This window comes from Pteropus alecto, unplaced genomic scaffold, assembly GCF_000325575.1.
Source record: "Pteropus alecto unplaced genomic scaffold, ASM32557v1 scaffold38, whole genome shotgun sequence".
Taxonomy (NCBI): Eukaryota; Metazoa; Chordata; class Mammalia; order Chiroptera; family Pteropodidae; genus Pteropus; species Pteropus alecto.
Window position 1 is genome coordinate 1,660,991 of NW_006442512.1, and position 10,032 is coordinate 1,671,022.

The window sequence follows — 10,032 nt, forward strand, 5'->3', positions numbered from 1 at the left end:
ATATATATACACACACACACAATAATGGCAGTAAGCTAAAATTTAAATATTATAGGAAAAAGAGAACTTGTAACTAAAGAACAATTATGGCCTTGAATATATAGTTAGTTCTAGATATGAAGAAATAAAGAATTGGTCTTCATTCTGTGTACTCTACTCAAACAAAATTTTATCTTGTCTCACCTATGTGCATACTCTCAATTCTCAAAAATTCAATTTTTGTATTTCTATGTTTGGTTAATTACCAGGTTTTTAAAAATTTATTTTAATTAGTTTCAAGTATACAGTACATTGGTTAGACATCTATATAGTTCATAAAATGGTACCCTCCATTGCTCCCTTCCTCCCGACCCTCCACCTAGCCAACGTATTTATTCTGTGCCATGCTTCCCATCCCCGTGTCCATCCAACAGCTACTAATTTGTACTTCTCTAACCCTTCACCCCATTCTCCCAACCCTCCAAACTCCCCTCCCTTCTGTCCATCACCAAATTTTTTACTATATTTGTGAGTCTGTTTTTGATTAGTTTGTTCTTTTTATTCCTTAGATTCTGCATAGAAGTGAAATCATATAGTGTTTATCTTTTTTTTGTCTGACTTAAATATCTTCTAGGTCCATCAAAGCAATATGTTTTTCCATTTCCTTCCTTTTAGTCTATGTCTTTTAATCTGAAGTGAGTCTCTTACAAGCAACATGTAGGGGTCTTGTTTTCCTTTCCATTCATCTACTCTTAGTTGGAGCACTTAATTCTTTTCCATTTAAGGTACTTATTGATAGGAATGTAGTTGTTATCTTTCTTTATTCCTGTTTTTGATACATGTTTTTTCTTCTTAAAGAAGTCCCTCCAACATTTCCTATAATACGAGTTTGGTGGTGATAACTTCCTTTAGCTTATTTTTGTCTGGAAAGCTCTTTATCTGTCGAAGGATAGATGATAGCTTTGCTGGTTGTAGATCCTGGGTCTTCCTCCTGTTGAATATTTTTTGTCAAGCCCTTCTGTCCTGCATAGTTTCTTTTGAGAAATCAGCTGCCAGTCTTATGGGTTTCCCTTATAAGTAGCTATGTTTTTCTCTTGCTGCTTTTAATATTCTTTCTTTGTATTTAACCTCTGGCATTTTAATTATGATGTGTCTTGGTGTGGGCCTCTTTGGATCCCTGATTTTTGGAATTCTCTGAGCTTCCTGGGGTTTTATGTCCATTTCCTTCACCAAGTGAGGGAAGTTTTCCATCATTTCTTCAAACAGTTGTTCAACATCTTGATTTTCTTCAGTTACGCCAATCAGACAGATATTTGGACCCTTAATAGTGTCCCATATGCTCCTTAAATTATTTTTATAGTCTTGGCATCTTATTTCTTGCCATTCTGATTGAGTGTCTTTGGCTTTCCCATCCTCTAGATAGGGCATTTGATCCTCTTTTTTATTCACTCTGTTTATTCCTTTGTTTATTCCATTTAATATACTTCTCATCTCAGATAATGTGTTCTTCATTTCAGACTGTTTCCCTTTTAAAATTTCCATTCCCATCTTTATGTTTTTTATCTCTTTGTTGAAGTTCTCACTGAATTTAACCAAAAGTTCATTGAGCATCTTTATAACCAATGTTTTGAACACTGCATCTGTTAGATTGCTTAACTCTATTTTATCTGGATCTCTGTTTTGTTCTCTCATATGGTTTCTGTTTCTTTGTCTTCTCATTTTGGCTGCCTTTCTGTGTCTGTTTCTATGTATCAAGCGAAGTTTCTAAGTCTTCCAGTCTTATTGGTGTGGATTTGTGAAGTAGGTGTCCAGTGGCACAGTCCTGAGAGGGGTTCAGCTACAGGCCAAATTTAGCTCAAGCCTCTGCTCCTCCGGAGCCACCTATTAAGATCCAGCAAGCAATCCACAGATCCTGTGCTTATAGTTGCCTCAAAAGGCCACATCAAAAACCAAGGCCAGCTGCCTCCAGTGTGAGTCTAGGCACTGCTAAGCAAGGAGCACCTGACTCGCTGAGGATATACCTGGATGTGGCTTGGGTGGGGGCCATGAGTTGGGGGAGGTGAGGTTTCAGTTGGGGTAGGTGAGTTTCCACCTTTGGGCGGAACGACCTCTATTATCCAGTTTGATGACGTCTCTATGTCAGTGCTCTGGTGGAGGGGAGGGCTCAACAGGGAACAATGAATACCGCCGGTACTTCTGTACAGAGCGAATCTTGCTTAGGCCTTCACTCCGACAGTATCTCCTTGTAAGTCCCTGGTGCCCCCTGTGAACAGCCAAATCGGCACTGCTGCTCAGAGAGAGCAGGTCCATCACTGCAAAAATCTGCTCGTGGACACGGCCCCTTTCAGAGGCATCGGCTGCTGCCGCTGCTGCAGCCTCCAGTTCACTCAGTAGCTCAGGAAGGGGCAGCCCCACATCCTTGCCCCGTCCTACCTTCTGCTGTTGCAGGGTGCTTTCTTGGATTTCTTCCTAATTGTATGGCTTGTTCAGCAAGATCCCAGGCGATTTTTCATTGCTGCTGCTCCTTATTTTCGTCACAACTTTGATTTGGTCGCCAGAGGGATGAACAGAGCCTCTATCATCTACACCTTTTTGGTTCCCTCTCACTTACCAGGTTTTATTTAACTTAAATCATTAAGAAAAGTCTTGTTTTCCAAACCGAGATGAAAATAAATCAAATCTGACATATCTAAAGAGAAATTCAGTTTTGATATTAATATGCTTCAGGGAATATGTACTTTTTTGTTTTATAATAGGCATTGTCTGTTCACCTGCAACAACCAAAATAATAAACTACACACAGAATGATGAACAATTTTTGTATCTATGTTTAAATACTCCTTTCATTTGAGAACAATCATAAAAACACTTTATGGTATAAATAACTGACTAAAGCTTTATAGATTGATGTGTATTATTCTCAACAGAAGATTCCACTTTCCTAAGTCTAGTATTATTGATTATCAAAACAAATTAACCAGAGCCATTTGGTTTTATCAGGCTCAAGAAGTTGCTGTTTTGTTTCCTTACACTTTACTAAAGATCCCTGCTACGAGTCATAGATTAGAAACTGAATCTCTTAGAAGGAACATCAAGAAAGTCTCAATAACCATTACAGACAGTTGCCAGACTATACTCAGTGACAAAGTCAGGATCTCCAGGACCTTGTTAATCCAGAGGCAGGGACTTCACAGAAGTAGACAGCTCAAATTCAAGAAAAAATTTCTGACCCTCCTAATTCTCAGACTTACTCTATATAGAGGTCCTTCATTTTTTAGATTCAGTAGCTACCTCAGAAAATTTAACTTGCTGTTGAATTTATTTTTTGTCTCCAAAAATACTGGTGAAATCTCTTCTATTAAATTATTTTACTAAGGATGCCACCAACTGCAATTATGATAAGGCTCATTCATGAAAATTAATTTCTGTTTCAGATTGGTCCTCAATTAATAACTTTAATGTAGAAAAAAGTACATCATGGGCTGATTATATTGAGAAAACAAAACTGGTTAGCTATAATAGTTCAAAAAGTATTTTAAATACATGGCTTGTGTTGAGATAACTCATGTAAATATGACACAAATACCTGTTACAAAGGTTGATAGGGTTTTTAAAAATTTTATTATTATTATTATTTTGCCATCAATAAGAAATTTACTTGTTTATAAAAAATCCAAATGTTGGCATTGTTCAGAATAATTTAACAAGTTTATTTATAATTGTTATAAAGTTGAACTGCTGAAACTTGTTCACTGAAACATTTTGACTTTTATTAATGCTTTATGTCCCTCATTTATATTAAAAATTCACACACAAATGAAAATGGAAAAACTGCCAACACCTGATTTCTGTCCCCTATTTTTCCACTTGCAATTATATACTTAGGTATCTTTTGACCCCACGGGAAAAAATATCTAATGTTCAGAACTACCAATAATAGGAAGAGGAGAATTTTTTTTAAGGGATGAAATATCTTGCATCATAGTGGATTCTTAAGCATGTTCTCCATGTATGTGGCGTGCTAGCTGGATGTCTTTTGGCATAATTGTGTTATACGTTTGGCATGGATAGTACACAGGTTGGTGTCTTCAAAATGGCCAGCCAGATAGGCCTCACTTGACTCCTGCAAAGCACCAATAGTTGCATTCTGGAAGTGCAGATCTGTTCTGAAGTCCTGAGCAATTTCTTGCACCAGATGCTGGAAGGAAATTGATAACGTCTAATTTCAAGAAATGCTACACACAGTACCAGGCCTGTAACGACGATGTCTCTTCACCCCTTCAGTAGAAGGCGCACTCTTGCGAGCCGCTTTTGCAGCCAGTTGCTTCCTGGGCTTTACCACCGGTTCATTTGCGGGCAGTCTGCTCTGTAGGAGCCATGTATAGAGACCTCCTTAACTACCGGCGTTCTCCTTCAGCTGGAGCTTGGTGAGCTGGAGGCGGCGATGGCGCTGGAGAGCAATGGTGGCACGGCGAACACAAAATGCTAGGGTTTTTGTAAAGCCATGTAATATAAAATCTTGCCAATTGTGCCACATCACATGACATAACGAACAACACTTTACACTCAACTAATTGATTAAAGAAAATTTATTTGTGCTGGCAGGACTAACTACACTCTTGTCACTATATATAGTTATGTCACTTTAGACATATTTTGTTATAATGGTTCCCAGACATCCAAGGAAGAGAAATTTAACAAAGTTGCAAATTGTGCTTTGTATGTTTATGCCTAAGGAATATTGCTACACATTGGGGACCTTAAAGGGAGTGAGGAGCCTGATACATAGTAATGGTTTTTATGCCATTCTTGGATTTTAATACTTTTTCACTCTCTGATAAATGACTTAATCTGCTCTCATTGATATGCCTGTTCAAGTGCAGATTATCTAAGGGGAGTCCAAAAAATTACTTCCGAACATTTCTTGAGTATTTGGTCTGTGGTTTGGTATACCTGCATTTGAACATTAAATACAAAATATTTTTCTTCCTATGGAAGTCATGACATTAAATTATAGAATTAGACTGAGCTACTTGTTGGCTGAATAAGGTGGTGTCTGTTCATTAGCAAATACCTCTTCTTGTATATTTACATAAATTCTTCTGCTCAATTAGAAAGGTCTTCACACAAAATATAAAAATGTCCTACTTGGCTTTCAAAATTACCCTTTTGGAATCAATTCTCATGGCTAGGTCTTGGGAAACCTTGAATTATGGTTTAGAGGTGCTTTTCAAACCCTCCTTATAGTATTAGTTGGCATCTTTACATCAGATGCTAGACCTCAAGAGTCTTAAAAGCTACTGTGCAGCCACTATTATGAAAACTGGTTCATCACACGACATTGCAGAGAAGGAAAATGGATCAATTATGTTATCAACTCAATTTAAACTCTTGATGATCAGCTGGACACAGAGAAGGAATACACACAGCTGTGAAGATATAGGGACATGAATCGGAATTTCATGGTCTTTTCTTATTTAGATTAAAAAAGATCAAGGGATCAACAGGGAGATTTTAAAAGGGACAAACAAGGTGTTGCTCCTGATAATGAGAATCAAGGGCATAATATTAGGTAGGAATCATGTTCATTGAAATTACATCAGCCTCAAGGATAGTGCTGAAAAATGTTGTTCCTTTGAATCATAAGACCCCGAGAAACTTTGCTGTTTAAAATCACATCAGGGAAAAAGAAGAATAAAGTTGGAAGAATCACACCACTGGATTTCAACAATTACTGCAGCTACAGCTACAATAATCAAAACAGTGTGGCACTGGAATAAGGACATTTAGGTCAATTGAATATAACCTAGAGTCCAGAAATAAATTCACATATCTACTGTCAATTGATTTTCAACAACGGTGCCAAGACCAATCAATGGGGAAAGAATAGTCTCTTCAATAAATAGTACTTGGTATCCAGATGCAAAAGAAGTGAGACTCTTACCTCACACCATATACAAAAATTAACTCAAACTAGATCAAAGACCTAAATATCAAGACTAAAACCATAAAACTCTTAGAAGAAAACACAGAAACAAATTTTTAGCAACATTTTCTTAGATACGACACCAGAAACACAGCAACAATAAAAAAAATTTTGACTTCATCAAAATTTAAAACACTGTTCATCAAAGAACACTATCAAGAGAATGAAAAGACAACACATGGAATGAAAAAAAGACTTGAAAACCACATATCTGATAAGAGACAAGTATCTAGACTATATAAACAACTCTCATACTTAACAACAAAAAAGACAAACAACCCTATTAATAAATTAGCAAAAGACTTGAATGGATGTTTCTCCAAAGACAATATGCAAATGGCCAAAAAAGACATAAAAAGATGCTCAACATCATTAGCCATTCAAGAAATGCAAATCAAAATAACAATGAAATATCACTTCATACTCATTGAAATAATAATAATTTTAAAAAGGAAAATAACAAGTATTGGAAGGATGTAGAGAAATTGGAGCCCTCGTACATTGCTAATGGTAATATAAAATGGTGTAATCACTGTGGAAAACAGCTTGTTGTTTCCTCAAGTTAAACATAAAATTACTATACGACTTAGTAATTGCATTCCTAGATCTGCACATGGATGTTCACAGAAGCATTATTTATAATAGCCAAAAGGTGGAAACAGCCTAAATATTCATCATCTGATGAATGGATAAACAAAATGTGGTAACAATGGAGTATTATTTGGCCATAGAAAAAGGTGAAGTACTGATACATGCTACAACATTGTATGAACATTTAAAACATTATTCTAAGTAAAAGAAGCTGGACACAAAAGACCACTTATTGTATGAGCCCATTTATATGAAATATTCAGAGTCAGCAAATCCATCGAGACAAAAAGCAGATAATGATTGACAGGAGCTGGTGAAGAGGGAGGAATGGGGATGGGGATGGAGTTTCCTTTTGGGATAATGAAATGTTCTGGAATTAGATTGTGGTGATGGTTGCACAACAGTGTGAATGTACTAAATGTCACTAGTAGTAAATTATATGTTATATGTGCTTTACCACAATAATTTTTTTTTTTTAATTTAAAGAAAAATCTCACATCATGGAGTAGGAGGCCAGAATGAACCAGCCTTGTAGAATGCTGTAGTTGCTCACCTCGGGTCAAAGAGCAAATCAGAATTTTCTCCCATATCTGTAGGGCCATTCAGAATTTTTCCCTGCTTCTGTTAGAGCCCATCAAAATCTCCTGCATTTATTCAGTGTAAAGTCTATCAGACCTGGTCAAACATTGCTGGGAGAGACTGTTGCTCAATGAACACAGGACTCTCTTGCTTGGCAAATTTAATACATTCAGTTTTTTTTTTAACTATATGATACCTATTTTATTCTCTCCATCTTTTGTGAGTAAATGGATTATTGATTGGGAAGTTTAATACATTTAGTTTTGTCTTTCCATTGGTCTTGTTATCTTATTAACAGTTCAAACTTAAGCTCCTCCTCTTACTGTCTAATCTTCAGTAAGTGATTTAAGTTCCATTAGTACATGTTTTCTCAACTATAAGATGAGGTAATACTTCCTACCTATCCTAAGAATGTATGCTGAATATGGTATGGTAAAATTGGTGATACCACAGAAGGAAACAAGAATGAAACTTGGAAGAAAGAAGTTTGTTATATTTATGGTTCCCAGAGTGGGGGTCACTGCATGGCATGCAGGCCCACAGGGGATGTGCCAAGTTTTGGTCAGGTGGCAGAAGACAGGAGCAAGAGAAAAGCCTAGGCCAGAGCCTTTATTTTGATTTGGGGGAAGGCAAAGAAGGACTGGCTAGTTTGAATAATTCCCACAGGCTCTGGGCACAGGGTGTCTCTAGTTACCTTATACTTGATCCTGGGGTGCTTTAGGGAAGGAGAAATATTTGCTTGGTATGTGAGTTAGATAAGGAGATGGTTGTGGGGTATAGACTCTGGATTGGTTGGTTTGTGTAGGAAAGGTATGCTTAGGCCCAAGCCCATTGCTCTCTGTAAGAATTGACTAGCCCTGGGAGAGGCAATCTTTCCTAGGGTCTGTAAGGCTCATAAAATGACTGAGCATCAAGAATACAGAAAATACAAAAAGCTGAGAATAGAATTACCATATGACCCAGAAATTTCTTTTTGATATTTACCCATAAAACCTGAAAACAATTATCTGCAAAGATATATGCACCCTGATGTTCATAGAAGCATTATTTGTGGTGCCCAGGACATGGAAACAACCAAAGTGTTCTATGATAGGTGATTGGCTAAAGAAGCTGTGGTGCATATATACAATGGAATATTACTCAGTCATAAGAAAAGACGAAATACTGCCATTTGTGACAACATGGATGGATCTTGAAATAATCATGCTAAGTGAAATAAGTCAGATGGAAAAAGTTGAGAACTGTATGATTTTACTCCTATGTGGGATATAAAACTAAGAACAACAAACATGAAAACAAACAGAGAGTTGTGAACATGGACAGTGAATTAGTGGTTACAAGAGGGTAGGGGGAAGGGAAGAGGGAGGAAGTGGTAAAAGGAGTTAGATAAGGAGATGGTTGTGGGGTATAGACTCTGGATTGGTTGGTTTGTGTAGGAAAGGTATGCTTAGGCCCAAGCCCATTGGCAACGGGAGGAAATTTAACTTTGGGTGGTGAACACACAATGCAATATACATATGATGTATTGTTGAATTGTACACTTGAAATATATTTGATTTTGTTAACCAATGTCACCCCAATAATTTTAATTTAAAAAAGAATACAGAAAATAAGAAAATATAGTTAATGTAATTGGCCAATAGATGTCAAATAAATACAGAATCTAAGAAAACAGAGAAATTATCTCTGTGGCTATAAGGCAGCATTTTAAGGACAATTTGGAGTGATGATCATGGAGACATTTAGAGAGTAGGGCATGAGTTGCCCTAAGTAACCTAGAAAATATTTTAATATGAGAGTAACAAGGGAAAAACACAAGTAGCAGTATAAGGATTTCTTACAGGCTGGACATAACTAAGTTTCCCATTGATATGGCATTAGCCAAGAAAATAGATCTGAAATTTTTAGAGTCTCTAACAATATCTTGTTGGAATTATTAAACGTGTTAGAAATATGCTCAGTTCAAGGTGGCAGATCTGGAGGTTATGTTGTTGGAGGATATGAACTGATAAGTTAGAAAAGTATAGATAAAGATTAATAGTATTGTGTGCAAACAGGGGGAGGAGTGGTTGTGATGGTCTTTTTTGTTTTTGTTATTTTGTTTTAGGTGAGCTGACCCCTTTCAGAATTTCCTGTAGTGCAGGCCTCATAGTGGAGAATTCTCTCAATTTTTGTATGTCTGAAAAGTTCTTAATTTCTTCTCCACATCTAAAGGAGAGTTTAGCCAGATACATTATTCTAGGCTGGTAGTTACTTTCACTTAATAGTTTGAATATTTGATTCCACCACTTCTGGCTTGTAAGGTTTGTGCTGAGAAGTCTGACAATCATCTAATGAGTTTTTTAAACATTACTGTTTTCTTCACCCTGGCTGCCCTGATTTGTCATTGATTTTTGATCATTTTAGTACAATGTGTCTTGGTGAAGGCCTTTTTGGGTTGAGATAATTGGGTGTTCTGTTGACTTCTTGAAGTTCCAGCTCATTCTTTAAATTTGAGAAATTCTCATCAACTATTTGTCTGAAAATGCTTTCTAGTCCCTGCTCCTTTTCCTTGCCTTCGCTTATGCCCATTATTCTTATGTTTCCTCTCCTGATGGTATCAGCTAGTTCTTGTATCTCTCTTTCATTATTTTTCATTCTTTGGTTTCTCTCTTCTTCCTTTGGATTTATTACTAGATTTCTGTCTTCTATATCACTGATCCTTTTCTCCATTTGGTCGACTCTATTTCCCAAGCTTGCTATTTCATTTTTCAACTCTTGCAGTGTGTTTTTTATCTCCAGAAGTTCTATTTGGTTCTTTTTGACGGTTTCAATCTCCTTGCTCTGCTCATCTAGCTGTTTTTTCAGTTCCTGAAATTGTTGATATGACTCATTTTGGAATTCACTGAGTTTTTTGC

General features: G+C 36.7%; 1 pseudogene; it reads right to left on the reverse strand.

The window, feature by feature from the left end:
• Positions 1-3,962: 3,962 nt before the first annotated feature.
• On the reverse strand, positions 3,963-4,358 carry LOC102892295 (annotated as a pseudogene).
• Positions 4,359-10,032: the final 5,674 nt, after the last annotated feature.